The sequence below is a fragment of the Mus musculus genome, chromosome 3 (genome assembly GCF_000001635.26).
Source record: "Mus musculus strain C57BL/6J chromosome 3, GRCm38.p6 C57BL/6J".
NCBI classification, from domain to species: domain Eukaryota; kingdom Metazoa; phylum Chordata; class Mammalia; order Rodentia; family Muridae; genus Mus; species Mus musculus.
Genome location: NC_000069.6, coordinates 147,120,815 through 147,136,696, shown reverse-complemented (window position 1 = coordinate 147,136,696; position 15,882 = coordinate 147,120,815). Strand labels below are relative to the sequence as shown.

Genomic DNA, 15,882 nt, shown 5'->3' with positions numbered 1-15,882 from the left:
TTGAAACTGTCAGGGACCTGAACAAGGGGATAGATGGGAGAAGAAATAAGTAGGTAGATGGATGCATGCATACAAAGAAGTGGCAGATGGATGCATGCTTGCACAGAAAAGTACAAAGGTAGGAAAGAAGGATGATCGGTAGGCAGAAAGGCAGACATGAAGGTAGACAGGCAGGCAGGTAGGTAATTAGATGGATGGGTAAATAAGTAGATAGATGAATGGATTAAAAGATAGGTACATGTTCTGTACTATGAACTAAAAATTTCATACTTTCTCAATGAAAGACACCTTAGCCAATCTATACCCCTTAGGTAATAGAGTCAGCTCTGTAAAATGAGGCAAAAAAAAAATCATTTAATCTGATTCATTTCATCACTGGATGATTAAACAGATAGAAATGACAACACGTGAAAACATGAAGAATAGACACACACTTGCTTTACAAACCTGATTGATCAGTGCTGTCATATGCATGGGTGATGAATACATTTGCAGATGTATCCAGTAAGGCAATATTTAAATGCTTGCCTGCAGGTGGACGCCTCCTTTTCCCAGGGTCCCCATTATTATGCTTTCTTCGATGCCTTTGAAGATCTGGGCCTCCGTGCACAGATCTCATTTGTGAGCTTTGATTCCAGATTGTCCTGTGATTTATTGCTGTGAGACTCAAAGTGCTTTCTCAACAATGCCTTGCCTGGTTCTTTATGACTGGGCAAAAATAAAATAACTTTGCTTATATTTTATTGTGGTGAGTCTACAACATGTCACTTACTGATACTTCTGAGTGAAAAAAAAAATCTATATAAAGTTACTCCCTGACTGGATAGGCTATTTGGATTCTTTGTTGATTTGTTTAGATATAGTCCTGGTTTCTAAATAGCTATAAGATTAGAAAAGAAACTCAAATCTGCATCATATTATTGAAATATTAAGGATACAATTACCTATGTTTCTGTATCTGGAACAAACAATAGATTTGGTGCACATTGGCTGAAACTGGTTCACGGCAATGTATCCCCAAATTTTACAGTTTAAAATAAGAAATACGAGACTGAACGAATGCCCCAGTGTTTAGAGCAGTTCCTAGGCAAATGTGGAGACAGGAGTTTGGATCCCCAGAATGGATGCTGCCTCAGCATGACTGCTTACCTGTTACCCCACTGCACAGGAGGCAGAGAAAGTGAATCCAGGAGTAAGCAGGCTAGCCAGATTAGCTGAATTGGTGAGCTCTGGGTGTAATTTAGTGATCCTGCCTCAATACACAAAGTAGAGGCACATTGAGGAAGTCTGGGGTGAACCTTGAGCCTCCAAGTGCATGTACACACACATGTATATGCACCCCTACACAAAGAGGACCACTCATGCCCACACACATGCATTACACACACACACACACACACACACACACACACACACACACACACACGCACACACACACATAAAAGAAAGGGAGAAGACCAAACATCTATTGTCTCAGATATTTGTAGATGAGGAATTTGCATGGTACACTTGTTCTTCAGGCTCAAGTTCAATCAAGCTGCTGCTGGAGTTGGGGAATGCCCTCCTACCACCTTCTGATTGTAGGCAAGTCATGAAAAATCCAGTTCTAAGCTCAGCTCATTTGTGTGAGTCACGCCATGAAGGCTTCTCTATAGGCGTTTTGGGGTATCCTCAAGATACAGCAGCAGGTGATGAAAGAGGCAAGAAATGCAAGTAGACTTTGTTGAGTAATTTCGCAGAACTGCAGAGGGCAAAGGCCACTGCATTTAAAAAACAAAACAACAACAACAAAAACAAACAAACAAAAAAAAAACCCTGTCTTTCAGAAGGACATCACATCACTCTCTGTTTCTCATTGTTTGAGGGACATCATTGCTTTAGCTCCATTCAAGAAAAGGCCGGATGCAGCAAGAGTGTGCATCCAAGGACTCCTCAGGGATTTGCTGCCTAACTCTCAGACGATGCCTCAAAAGAAACAATGTCTTACACTCACTCAGGTCTTGCTGATCCTCGAGTTTTCCTCATCCTATGCCTTGCCCTTTTAGGCTTCACTGGTGATCTTACTATAGATCAAGAACCAGATACCAATCAGTGCTTTGTATGGATCATAGAAAGATCCTGGTTATGCTAGCCTCCATGGAACACTCACCCAAACACACTCCGCTGTTTCATAAAGACAAGTACAGCTCTGTTAATCTGCTATGATGGAGCAGACCCTAGGCTACATATATTTACATAGATTGTTGATAATTTCCACACATACCTGATATGAGATCCTGTCACTCCAAGTCACAGAAGAGAATGAAATCAAAGAAACAGGACATGGCCTGACACATTGAGAATGGAGTCAATGGAGAGTTACTTCTTAACTCCTACCATGTCAATAAGTGCAGTATAGCATACCTTGTGTCACTATGAATTTTCCCATAAGCTGATTTGTAAACAAGCACCACAGTTTGAAAACATTGCAGGGCATTACATATAATATTGATTTCCAAACAGCAGTAACTATAGACATTCTATTCTTGTCTAGAATAAAAATCAAAAATAAATGTGTTTGAATTTATGTGTGTGGGTGTGTCTGTGTGTATGAGAGGAAGAGAAAGAAAAGAGAGAGAGAGAGAATGAACTGACCTAAATCCTGTGCAGTTTGTGTGGTGAAACTCTATCTAACTCCTAGCACCGTAGAATGTGACTACACTTGGAAACACCATCTATAAAGAGGCAAGGTTAAAAGACACCCTGAGAGTAGAAACTAATTTATTCTTTCAAAGAAGAAAATGAGTGTTCAGAGACACCAAACTTAACAACACCAAGAGTTGTAGAGACCATCAGAGGATACAGTGAGAAAGCAGCCATCTGAATGCTCACAACTGAGGCCTCAGGAGATGTTAAACTCAACAATAAGATCTTCACACCATCTTTCGCAATCCATAAGTAATTCCTATTGTATAAAACCCATTCCATCTATTGTATTCTTAGAGAAATAATCACGCGCACGCGCACACGCGTATACACACACACACACACACACACACAGTGCATAGCATAAGCCCATTCAGACTGTCAGTCACTCTTGCGGCACGCTGACCAGAGCAGCTTTAGGAAGCGAAGCTGTACATTAGATCATAGTTTCTGGCACTTCAATCCAGCACAGTAGGGACGGTGACGACTACTGCCAGGCAGTGGGGACGTGTGGAGGGGTCATTCACATGGCAGTGACCAGAAAGCAAAAAGCAGGCTTCAGCCAGATTTGTCTCTGACCTAAAAAGACTTACTTTATCAGCTAATCACTACCTCTTGAGGGTCCCACAGCCTCTCAAATACCATAACCAGGTGGGGAACAAGAGCACAAGATAAAATAAACTTTCTACTAATTATTAAGTTGCATTTAATATTATCCACCCTAGAAGTGGTATCCGACTAGCAAGTAAGTGTTATGCTTACTTTCTTCATCTGCCTTTTTTGGAGCATCTGAGGCATTTTCCGTGCGGGCATAAGCAAAGAGAATTACACCGAGACTCGGGCAAACTGGCTTCAGTCCTGGCTCTGGCGCTTATTTCCGGCACCATGACCTTGGGCGATCGGCTTAGGCTCTCTAAGCCGGTGCTTCTTATTTTTCTACTTCAGCTGAGATTTCTGGAGTATCTTCTACAGGCCAGACTGCACTGATCCCCTTTGCATAAATCATCTCAATTTGTAAAATGTGATAACAATGCCACCTAGCACGGTTGCTGTGACGACCAAGGGGTAATACATATGCAAGGGCTTAGGAGGATACGCACCAATATCAGGGTGTGCCGTCCCTCTGTTTTCCACATCAGTGCCTCTAAATGATAAAACTGTAATTTTGACCTTAGAAACAACTGCTCATCTAGTTTTATTCTCTAGCTAAATGATCCAGAGGTAATTTCAGAGTTATACAGATCTTCTCCAAGCTTGGCTTTAAACCTATTGCCTCTCTGCTACATAAACAAACAGACTTCAAAACTTGAATAATATCTAGCACACTCACAGGATGCGTAAATGTAAGGTCTTCTATAATCTAGCCTGAAACTATCTTTCAAGTGTATTTCCCATTAGGTATTAGGCATCAGGTTTTCATCAAAGGGAACAAGTAGCCCTCTTCCTACTCAACTCTGGGACTCCAGGCTCAGGGGAGAGCTCAGGAGGTAGAATGCTTGCCACACAAACATAAGGACCTGAATTCAGATCTCCAGCACCCATAATAAAAAGCCAGGAATAGGTGTGATCCCGGCACTGGGGAGGTGGAGACAAGGATTCCTGACACCACTAGCTACCCAAGCTAGACCAACTGGCAACGCCAACTTCAATGACAAAATTTGTCTCAAAAAGAATCACATATAGAACAATGGAAGAAGACACTCAACATGAATCTCACATGTGTATATACAAGTACATACATGTGAATGCATGCACGTGTGAGTGCAAAGACACACACACACACACACACACACACACACACACACACAGAGTCATATCCAAGACAGTGATTCCTTTTATCTTGTGCTTAGTAGAACTTTCTGCCTCTAGCAGTTTTAATTCATGATACTCATTAAACAGAGAACACCCAGTATGGACTATGATATGATCCAGACCTTATAAGCTACCATGTTTTCCTTCCCTATATGTTGATCACCCTATAGCCTGACCTTTTTCAGGAACCCCAGCCATTGTCTGTGATATGATAGAGGTACATTCCCAAGTGTTCAGGGTGCATTTGTTGAGTTTCTGTGTTATGGCAGAACCTGTGGTAGGAAGGATGGACAGTACAGCAAAGCACATCTTCCCTGTGGGGGTTCCCAGTCTGATGTAGAGGTCAGACAACACATCAAGAACCATTACATCTCAGCAACATTATGCAAAATCCTCCATGTGCGTATCTCTAATTCTATGCTTGTATCTCAGCATCGGCAGTAGACCACCTAGAATTTATAGCAGATAGAACAACCTGTGTATTAAAGATGTTCCGTGGGATGCCCGTTCTGTTCAGCATTTTATTTGCAGTAGTCTAAAAAAATCCTATGCATGGGTCCTTTTGATATCCTCCTGGTGCTGTTTCTCACTACATATAGTGTTTCCTCACGATTTTCTACTCCAGCCACACTGGCCTGGCACTATCCTTCAACAAGCTTGGTTCGTGCCCTCCTGCTTTTTCACTGCTCTCTCTCACTACCTACAAAAATGTCGATCCTTGCTTGGCAGCCCCACATCTCTTAGGTCTTGGCTCAAAGGTCTCCTCTTCAGTGGTCCCTGAGCCACCCATACTTAACTTGCTATGTGGCCACATTACTTTACTCTCTTCACCTCCTTCCTTGTGTGACTTCTGTATACACTGTAATTTTCAGCTGTTAGGTGGCCTCCTTTAGCTCTGGGACAGGAAAAAGAAGGAGTGTCCTTTGTCACTCATTGATATGGTCTACAGACCTAGAAGAGCTCATAAGAAAAAATGTGGCTTCAGTGTTTGGCTTTCTAATTTTGAAACCCTTCAAATACCTCACCCAGCATTGTAAAGTCAGGAGAAACCTCATAATAATTTATCAATGAGTCATTTTCTGGCTATTTACCTTGTCCACATTTCAAGGGGTAAGTTCCTATTCTTAGTTGTAACCTTTCATGTGTATAATTGTATATTTTTTAAATAGGTTATGCACACATGTCTGTGTATGCATATGTGTGTGCATGTGTCTCTATGTGTGTTTCTGTGTGCCTTTCTGTACTTCCAGGTATTATTTTGTAAACATTTTATGTTTTAAGGGAAATCTTTGCTTTTAACTTTTGTAAAAGCCACCTAAGAGCACACTAACTTCATGTTCTTCAGGCCTCCTTTTCGCACTTAAGGCATTGACAGATACTGTGGGTATTTGTTGTTGGCAAAACAATACATTTAAAAATATATTAAGGAGGTAAAAATCAATGCAACTCAGCAAATAATAAATGGGCACCTACCCTCTGAAAATGTTTACAGGTTTTACAAAGATGGAAAAAATACTTCTGCTCTAAAATTGCTTATAACCTCTTGGGTGAGAGAAACAGAGAGACAGCTCACTGTAAAACAAGACAAATGAAGGAAGCCGTGGAAAGCTACAAAGCGGGATGGAGGAATCAGTGGATTGTGACCATCTCGAAAGAAATATTCATCTTTCTGTGCTCCCTACCAAGCCCTGCCTTGCACAAGCTCCCCACAATAAGCAGGTTAATATTCAATTAAACAGAAAGCCAGTCTGTTATCTTGCTCCTCAAACTCCTCCACCAAGAAGCATCTCGTCTTCGTCCATCCTTTTGTGCACTTGGCAGTGTCTGTGCGGCGTGAAGGCAGCGTGTGTAATAACTGAAGCTAGACTTCCAAGTCTATCGTAGTCATTCACTTACATGACCTTCTACCCCCCCATCCTCTCCCAGCCTTGATGGATGAAGACAGGGGCTACTCTGAGCTCCTTTTCGAGAAGTTACACCCGCCCAGGGTGACTGATTGACAAGTGAAGCTTTTTTCTTTTTCTGGGGGAAAAAAATATTTCCAGGGTCATGCTCCTTGTATTTGTAAAGAGCCCTGAAAGCTCCAGAGACTGAGGAGTCAGAATTGACTTCTTGCTGATGGTGGCAAACTTCCCGACAGGGCACAGCAGAGGGAAAGGGAGACGGAGGCCGAGATGAAGTGTGGGGAGAAGAGCCAGCGAGGATGTTTTCAGAGTAGGAAGTTAGATACTCTACTGAAAACGGTAGGCATTAGCTCAAGGCTGCAGAAACTGACAGACCTCAACCCCAATCAAAACAGAGGTTGGAATAACAGCTACCAAAGGGGGTGGGGGAAGTGAATCTCATCTCTCTGTGAAGATGGCTTTCTTGTAAAAAAAAAAAAAAAAAAAAAAGACCCAAAAGCCTCTTAGGGTTTCTATTGACTTGTCATTTCTCTTGCATTATAATACACATGTCTAGGGCAGGGGCAGGAGAACCTTATTTCTAACACTCATATTCATATGCCAACCAACTATATCTAGACTCTAATACTCATCTTGATTTATTCATAAGGGTCTGCAAAATTCATGCTTCCATGAGGAAATGTTTTAGCTCTTCACATCTCTTTTGCAGTCATTTTGAAAACCTGCATGACTAAGAGGTAGGAATTTCATCTTGCATCCCCTCACGGAGCACGGGCGAGTTCTAGACACTTTCGGCCTTCATTTCTAACAACAAAGTCTTGGAATTTGAAGAGGGATATTTTTATCCCTGAGAAATAATCTTCTTTAGAGGAAAAAAAATAGCTGGGGAAAAAAAAACCTAGTTATATTGGTATGTGTTTAAGCCTTTATATTGAGAAGGGAGATTATTAGCATAGTGGTTTGAGAAAATAAGTAGGATTCCTGTTTAATGAAACCCATTTTCATTACTGCCTGGCTCCGTGACTAGATAGCCAAAGGCAGGAAGGGAGACAGAAGGGGGAATGGTGCTGCCTGAGATGCTGAGAGCAGTGAGCTGATTACTCCAGAATCACTGGGAGGCAGAGGGAGAAGCCGGTGGGTTACGTAGACGCCAGACACTGGGCAAGTAATGAAGAGATCCCAGGTAGGGTGCCATGAAAAGGGGCAACGCCAATAGGACTCTACCACGCATCTGGCAGAGGATGGTTTCCTAACCCAGACTGCCTAATAAGGCGTGGAGGCGTGTCCTTTGCCGTAATCATATTACCAACAAGCATGACTTACACATCAGTGAAGATGAAAACAGTCGGATTTCACACTGTGATTCCGGGATTTCGTGTCACCTTGGACAAACTCTTGTTTATAACTAGAGTTTAGACTCAAGGAAGTTATGTGGTTGTTTAGCTTTGCAAAAAAAGAAAGAAAGAAAGAAAGAAAGAAAGAAAGAAAGAAAGAAAGAAAGAAAGAAAGAAAGAAAGAAAGAAGCAAACCACAGACACCATGAATTGTTAATAAGGACATACATGGGCATTTAAAGGAGAAAATTCCACTTATGAGTGTATGTTCTAGGGAGTAGTTTTTAAACATAGATGCAAGCCAACCAGAGGTGTAAAATATGGTTTGACCCTCAAAAAGACAGTTCCCAACATGACGGCCCTTCCTGTCCAATTCTGAATTCAAAGGTAAATACAATTCCCATGTGGCAGAGGCATATTAGCACGTGAAATTCAATAATTTATGTAAAGGATACTAAGTTATTCAAACAAATAAAGTTACAGAAATGGAAAGTGTCATAAAATTTTACATCTATATATCCTTCACGATGCCCCAGTTGTCAAGCAAGATTTGTACGGAAGTGTTTTCCCCATAAATCATTTTCCAAACATAAAGTTAGAAATCTCTGTGCCCTGAAAAACATCAGGAAGAGCTACAGTATATAATTAGCAGAGAATGGAGTTGTGCTTGTCACTCCTCTAATACCAACACTGTCATCCAAGCCTCCAAAAACATTCAATCAAGTCGTTCCATTGTTTACAAATCAGATGCAACCCAAGTAGTGCAAGGTTAGCCTGTTCTTCATAGAAGCTCTGCTTCGGGCTTAACGTCCCAGCAAACTGGAGATGCAGAGATTCCCACGGCCCTCTCTGTTGTTGTTAATCTTCCCGCTCCAAATTATGCTTGCTGCCTCTGGATTTCCTGCTACATTTGCTCTTTTTCAGGTGGAGCTGACAATTCTGAGGTCACACTGGGTCTTCAGTGGCAAGCTGACAGTGGGACATGGCTGTTTGAGCTAAGTTACTAATAAGTGAACCCGTGGAGTGCCATTTCATTAGCGACTGTATCATTAAAAGCATCACCTCTGCGATGCTCTCATTGTTCTTTGCCCAGTCTGGCCCCTGCCTTGAAGCCTTAAAAATAAAGAAACCATGCCAGCTTCATGAAGCTCTGGGACCAGCTAATTAGTGGCCCCCTTCCTGCAGTGTTCTCCTTTCTAGGGCACAGGCGAGGGCTCCTCCCCACATCCCACAACTGTAACTATGAATGGACTTGTTTTTCTGAGGGAGGAAAAGAAGATAGGAAATAATGAACCAGACCAGGAAGCAAGATTGTGTGTTAAGGTCCAAGGGTTAGAATTGGTAGCCATAATGGTGGGAATTTTTGGTTGATCTTAAAGTTGTTGTTGGAGTCTTCAGTTCTGGAAAAAAAAACAACAAACAAACAAAATGACCATTTACTACTTCCTGTCTCTGTAAACTGGGGAAATACTCGCTGTTTCCCCGCCTCCCTTTCCTCTGTGAAATGGGCATCAGAATGTTGTAAAATGAACACAGACACTATTTCATGCATTATATATAACTCACAATAATCACTTAACACAAATGCCTACCCCTATTATTTGCTTCAAATTTTTGCACTAATATCCCTAAAATAGATGAAATATTTGTTTTCTAGGAAGTCTACTGGAATATTACGCATCACCGAGTGCCCTTATGCCTTCAGACTGAGTTTTGTCTCTTAACTCTGTGAATCCAACTGATCCTTCTCTTCTGGAGGCACTCACTGATCTACCCTATCTCCTCTCCAGGTCAGAAAGCCCGGGGAGGCAGATAGGACTGGAAACAAAGTCACTCGTACTCTAGAAGGCTCTCATCCACCCATGGAACATAATGTGGACTAGATAGAAGCTCTGCCTAGGAAGTTCACACTCGTTCATGCAACACTTACTTTTTAAAGCCTTAACTATACACTCCATGCAATAGGGGTAGTGTGGTGAGCTAGGCATAAATTCATTACAGTTGCAATTAAGTCTGGTCTTGGAGCTGTTTTCCTTAGGGAATTATCCTTAGAAAATCAGTGTTGTTTCATAGCTACTATATGTTTGCATGTGTGTATGCATGTATTTAAATATGTATATGCATATACAATTCAACAATAAGCACTTTTTTTCACTCAGATTCTATGGATCATCAAGATAGTTTTGCTTCAGATTTTTAGTGGACTGTGCAAGGCTACCAGCTTCAGGTCATGGTTAGGTCACTGTTACAGGCCTTGCTTTGTAGTCCAGGGTGAAGCTGCCACTGGGATCTAGAAGATACTAAGCAGAGGAGTCCAAGTGCTCAAATCCAAACTCCAAATGAATGCACAGGATGCACAGGTCCTCTCTCCCAACAGCTAGGAGAGTAAAGGAAGTCACGTGGCCAAGTCAATCATTAATAGGATGGGAAACTTCATCTCTCACATGCTGCAAAGACACGTGGCATCCAGAGTCAGAAAAAAAAAAAAGAGGAGGGGAGGAGGAGGAGGAGGAGGAGGAGGAGGAAGAGGAGGAGGAGGAGGTGGCGGAGAAGGAAGAGAAGGGACCCCATATATCTCAGGGGACAATCATGCTCAAACCTGAAACGCTAACAAGAATTATCAAAGTAGAAGAAGGTTTGGGACTAAGACGCAGACAATTGTTTCAGATACTACTTTCTGTGCTAAATTTCTAAGACATAGATCCTAAACAGTCACTTCTTTCATCTTCCTGTCATGTTTCTTGAAGTGATGAGACATACTTTCCAATGACTCTATGGAGAGATAGGGGACATTCTATTTCTAAAGAGAATTCTTTAAGCCCCGAGGACGCACAGAAGAACTGTGGGTGTATTACAAATGGCAGCACTTACTCTCCTTAATTGAAATGTATGTGTCCTGAGGAACAAGGGTAAAAGTAGGATTTGTCTATCTATCATAGTGACAAACGGGCAGTTTATCGCTTATCATCTGCTCAGCACTGCAGGAAAAGGGTGTAAGTTCAGAAAAATCTATTTCCCACAGAGCAATTATCAATTTTAATATTAAATTTTAAAATGATTTTTAATTTATCAACTGGTCCCCGAATTCGGAATTGGAACTGTCAGATCTCCGCTGTAGATAATAAGGCTGACAGCGGGTCATATCCAAAGTCCATAGATAATGAACATTTTGTAAATCTGTGCTGCAGCTTTTTCTTTTTTTCCTCGTTGTAAATTAATTGATCTTCTTGTCATTAGGGAAACATCAACTGTTCACATTTCTTTCTCTCCTTTTTCTCTTTTTGGTTCCAATGCAAAGCCAAACACTTCTAAATAAAGCCTAATTTTAACTAAAGAAGCCGTGGTCCTTAGAAGAGTGGCATCCACCTGTCTCACTGAGATGGAAAAATCTGGCTTTGATGCACTACTGCTGAGTGGCTCTAATGTCCTTAGAGGTGGAAAAGTATTGGTCTCCCTGTGCACTCATTCCTGTGAGAACGGAGCTTCGTTCTGCTCTATCATCTAACAGCTAAGAGAAACTTCTACCTTCAGTAAGTCCGTGCGTGCCCAACAAACCTCATGCATTGGAAAGTAAGGATGCCATGAAGACGCACACAGCACCGCTTGGTCATGAGTCTACAAGGTACCCAAAAATCTCTAAGCAGGTCAGAAACAGACTGTATCTTACTGTGTTTTCATTGTCTCCCCCTGCTATACAATAGCCAAGCTTCCATCCACTCTTAGATGCTACAGCACCAGCGGCATCTAAAATGGTACCTTAGCAGGGCTAAGGTGTGTCTCTCACCCAGGTCAGAAATGGTTCTCTCTAGCTAATGGAAAGAGAGCATTTTCAGTGGAATGATTTAATCTCCCTTTGCTTGTCAGATGATCTGACTGAGGAGTCAATAACCTGTAGGAATTTAGAGCTAACCACATAACTTCTGAAACTCAAATTTGCCCCATGTCTTTTCTGTACCTTTCAGGGTTACTCTAATATTGATGAACGTCCTACACGTGTGCAAGAACAGAATAAATTGATTGGCAGACTATTGTCAAGATTCATGACTACCAAAGGAAGCTCCTTATGCCAGCTATAGTCTTTGGCAGGAAGAAAGCTCTTATCATATTTATCTGGAAGTGAAGATATCCACCTAAACAATTAAGAGTAGGTATAGCTTTCTCCCCAACCTAATAGAACCTGCTAGAAATAATACTTTCAAAGATATATATACATCACCCGTTCTAAGTCATCATCTCAAAAACATTACATAATGACTTGCAGAGGAGACATTAAAAATCGGTCCTGGATAAATAGATAAATGTTTTAAGTGTACATATGTGTGAACAGCTGGAGGCATACATGACAACAAAGCCAACCCAACTGTTTAATAACATAAGATAATGTAGGTCTGTGCACAGCAGAGGGCTCTCAGCCATCTTGTAGACGGTGTGATGTTTCCCCCAAAAGGGTAAAATTGAAGACCAGGTTCTCCCCTCCCCAGGGGAAGAAAAGATCAATGGCAGTCTCCCAGCAGTCCCCAGAAGCCCCACAGCGTGACTCAGACCTGGCAGAGGAGGCAAAATTGAGGTGAGGAAATAGATTTCACTTGTGGGTTTAAAGTAGTGATTATAAGCAATGGGGAAGAAGTAATTATTTTTTAAATGGTAAGCACTACCCAGACAATGTGTCAATCTTCTATTTAAAAGTAACTGTGTGAAAGGTAACTGTTTGGTGGGCACAGGGCTTTACCACTGTGAATGTCTTGAGTCTATTCCAGTAGGAAAGAAATATCTTAGGAGTCAGGTAGAATCAGGCAATATGTTGCTGGTTGCTGCTGTTATCTATGGAAAGAATATAATGAAAAGACCTCTATGCTCTCCTCAGACAACACCTTTCTAAAAGCTCTGATATGGTCAGATTTCAAGACCATTTGTGCAAAATTGAAGAGGGAAGCCTTTGCTCCATCGAGACTTTCAGTGACATTTCCCAGTAAAAATTATTTGCTTTTTTTCTCTTTTGACAACCTGCAAACTCTCCTGCTACAAAAAGAGAAATAACCAGGAGATAAATTCACAGGTAAATCTCAGGGCTCCCTAGCAGCGGAACCTGGCCTCTTCTTCTACATATGACTCAGATGCCATCTTTTATGAAGTTCTTGTGATTCTGTCCTTCCTCATCTTCATTCTTCCCAAACCTTTAATTTAATTTCAGTACCTGGGCGGCACAGAACCCATCAAAGAAGAGGAAAGGATGTCACTTCTTGTCCTCTTCCAGATTGGCCACCCGGATGCAAGTATGGAAACTGTTCTTAGAGACTGGCATTCTCAACAGATAAATTTCTCTGAGTACCACTCCCTGCCTCGGAGCCGTCAGAAAGGAGACACAGCTAAGGAGCAGCCTTGCTAAGCTTGTGGAGGGATTCATCATCTATCAGGACCTGAGTCTATAACAAAGGGTAAACTTCAGGGGCTGATAGGATTTGTTTGTTTTCCAATTGGTAAAGTTTTTGCCTCACAATCAGTCAAACCTAGGAGCTAAATACAACCCCCAGGGGTGGCACAAAAACTCCAAGGCACAGCAGCATCCATTTGTAAGCCAAATGCCATGAAGACAGGAAGAGCCTGGTGTTTGCTGGCCTGCCAGCCTAGCCTAGCTGGTGACCTCCAGGTTCAATGAGAGAGCCTCTTTGAAAGGAAGTGAACAGCACTCCTACAGGTGACCCCTAGAGCTGCCCTGCCCCCCACATAGATATGCACACAAGTATGCATTCACCTGCATACACATATGCATCTGGACACACACACACACACACACACACACAGAGAGAGAGAGAGAGAGAGAGAGAGAGAGAGAGAGAGAGAGAGACTTCAGGCTTTGAAAGCATAGTGACCATTAAGCACCAAGTAACTTGGATTATTTGGCACAGAGAATTATCTTTAAAGAGCCACATGGGAGTTGCCATGGTTTCTCGGCACCTTTATTAGGGCTGACGATCTAGAGAGGAACCTTTGTTTCACAAAGCTCTTGTCAATTGCTAGAAGTGGTTTTGGAGGTACACACTAAATCTCAGTGTAATGAAGTCTAGTTCAACTAGGACAAGGGAACCAAAGGTCAGTAGGAGACTCCATATGTCACAGGCCAAGGATTCTATGTATGCCAATAAATAAGAAGTACACATAAGAATGTCTTGAAAGAACACATATATACATATACACATCCACATACATACACACACACACACATATACATAGTCTTCTCTCTGTATTTCATGGCCTTAAGGTCAGCAAACCTCACATTTCTTTTTGGAAGTAAAACCATTTCTGTACCGAATGAACATGAATAGACTTTAATTCCTTGCCATCATTTGTTAAATAATATAGTAGAGCTATCTAAATATTATTAATCATTAATTAAACATAACATATTCACATTATACTAAGTATTACAAGTAATCTAGACATGATTCAAAGTAAACAGGATGTTGTGTATAGGTTCTGTGCGAATCCTGTACTGCTTTATATAAGAGACTTGACTCTATAAGGGCCTGGATATAGACATGGTCCTGGCACCAAACCCTACAGATAAGGGAAGACAACGCCATCTTTATGGATATTTATATCTTTACTCTTAGACTTTTTATTCGTAAGGAGTTTGCTCAGGTGCAAGACTAAGTGTATTTTCTCTCCCTTCGCCTGCATTATGTAAGTTCATAAAAGTATAAAACAGACAATGTCCAAACAACTCTTTTTCAGTCTTAACTCGGTTCTTAAAAATTCATCCCTCTTATATTTGCTTTAATGGCTGTGCAGCATAAATATGCATGGTGTGCAGCCACGTATATTCTCACACCTTCTTGGAGTCTAACAACGGGAGCCTTTTGACCTTGGTCTGAAGAGGAAAAAGTTACTGAAATGCCTAAGGACAGAAGCGACAGTCTCGTACTTTGAATTACAGAGGAAAATGAGGAAGTCCTTCCCAAGAGTGAATTCCTCAACAACAGTTTAGATTCCTGCCTAAGAGGAATGCTTTGTAAATTACATCTGAAAACAATGACTTCTCTTTTCTTTGTACAAGTTTTAACAAGAATAATGCATATCTGCTTACCCTAAACCTGTAAAAGGTAAAACAGGAGGCCGATGTAGCCTGACTTACCTGGAACTATTATGCTAATAAACACACAGGTTTCATATTAACTCTGGTGAGTATGCTGGAAACAGGGGAGCCACAAGTAAAAGGGAGATGTGGGTGAGACCTACTTATTCCTAACCCAACCGCCTCTGATTTCTTTTTTTCTGACTTGCTTAAGTTTGCCAAGCCTGGGTTAGTTATACGTGATGGTTTGAATGAGAATGACCCTGCAAAACACAAGGCTGTGTGTTTGAGCACTTGTTCCCCCCATTGGCAATTTGGAGGTTTAGGAGGTTTGGATTTGTTGGAGGTAGGTTTTGAGAGTTTGAAGCCATCTCCAAGTCCGCATGATGCTTGGTGTCTGTGGTTGATGGAGTGAGCGTTGAGCTTCTGCTCCTGTTGCCATTCCTGCTGTTTGCCGCTAAGTCTGCCCCGCAGCATGGTCTCCTATCCCTCCAGCTACACAAGCCAGGTAAACGCTTCTAGAAGTTGCCTTGGCCATGACATTGTATCACAGGAACGGAAGAGTGATTAATACCGTAAGTACTACTGTATTTTCTCATCATGTGGGGATTCTGTAGGATTCTGGTGAACAAGGAAAGAGAGAACAAAGACCTGCACAGGGTTCTGAGACTGATGCCCTAACCCTTACAACACAAAGGTGTGTTCATCTTTGTCTCCTCAATCAATAGGATATTCCCTTGATCATTGACTTAGTTCAGGCAGTTGTATCACATTGCCATAGACTAGAATAATTTATTTCTTATACTTGAAGAATCTGAGAAGTCCAAAAATCAAGGAGAAGAAGTCCTTACAACAAGGAGATAGGAAAGACAAGAAGACGACTTCTTGTTGACTTGCTATGAATCATATGTGTTCCATCATGGAAGGATTTTTTTTACACATTCCATCCCACCTTTCTTGATGGATTGGGAATCTCTGTTCTGATTTCTGAGTGAACTCCTAGAGTCCATGTTGACTTGAACTCTGTCATCCTTCTTTCCCATTGTTGTGTGACTCCTTCTCTACCCCCTTATCG

At 41.6% G+C, this 15,882-nt stretch overlaps 2 long non-coding RNA genes across 3 annotated transcripts in view; one reads left to right on the top strand and one right to left on the bottom strand.

The window, feature by feature from the left end:
* Gm29771 overlaps nucleotides 1–15,882 on the bottom strand; it is a 63,286-nt gene that overhangs the window by 22,684 nt on the left and 24,720 nt on the right. The window contains exon 4 of one of the 2 annotated variants that reach the window (XR_001784027.2): nucleotides 7,946–9,135. The exons of the other annotated variant lie outside the window; for it this stretch is intronic. This is a non-coding gene — a long non-coding RNA (predicted gene, 29771). Of the gene's footprint in view, nucleotides 1–7,945; nucleotides 9,136–15,882 lie in introns of those variants that run through there. 2 annotated transcript variants of the gene reach the window in all.
* On the top strand, nucleotides 10,965–14,891 carry Gm36726. The gene is made up of 3 exons (XR_376213.3): nucleotides 10,965–11,357; nucleotides 11,698–11,879; nucleotides 12,927–14,891. It is a non-coding gene; the product is annotated as a predicted gene, 36726 (long non-coding RNA).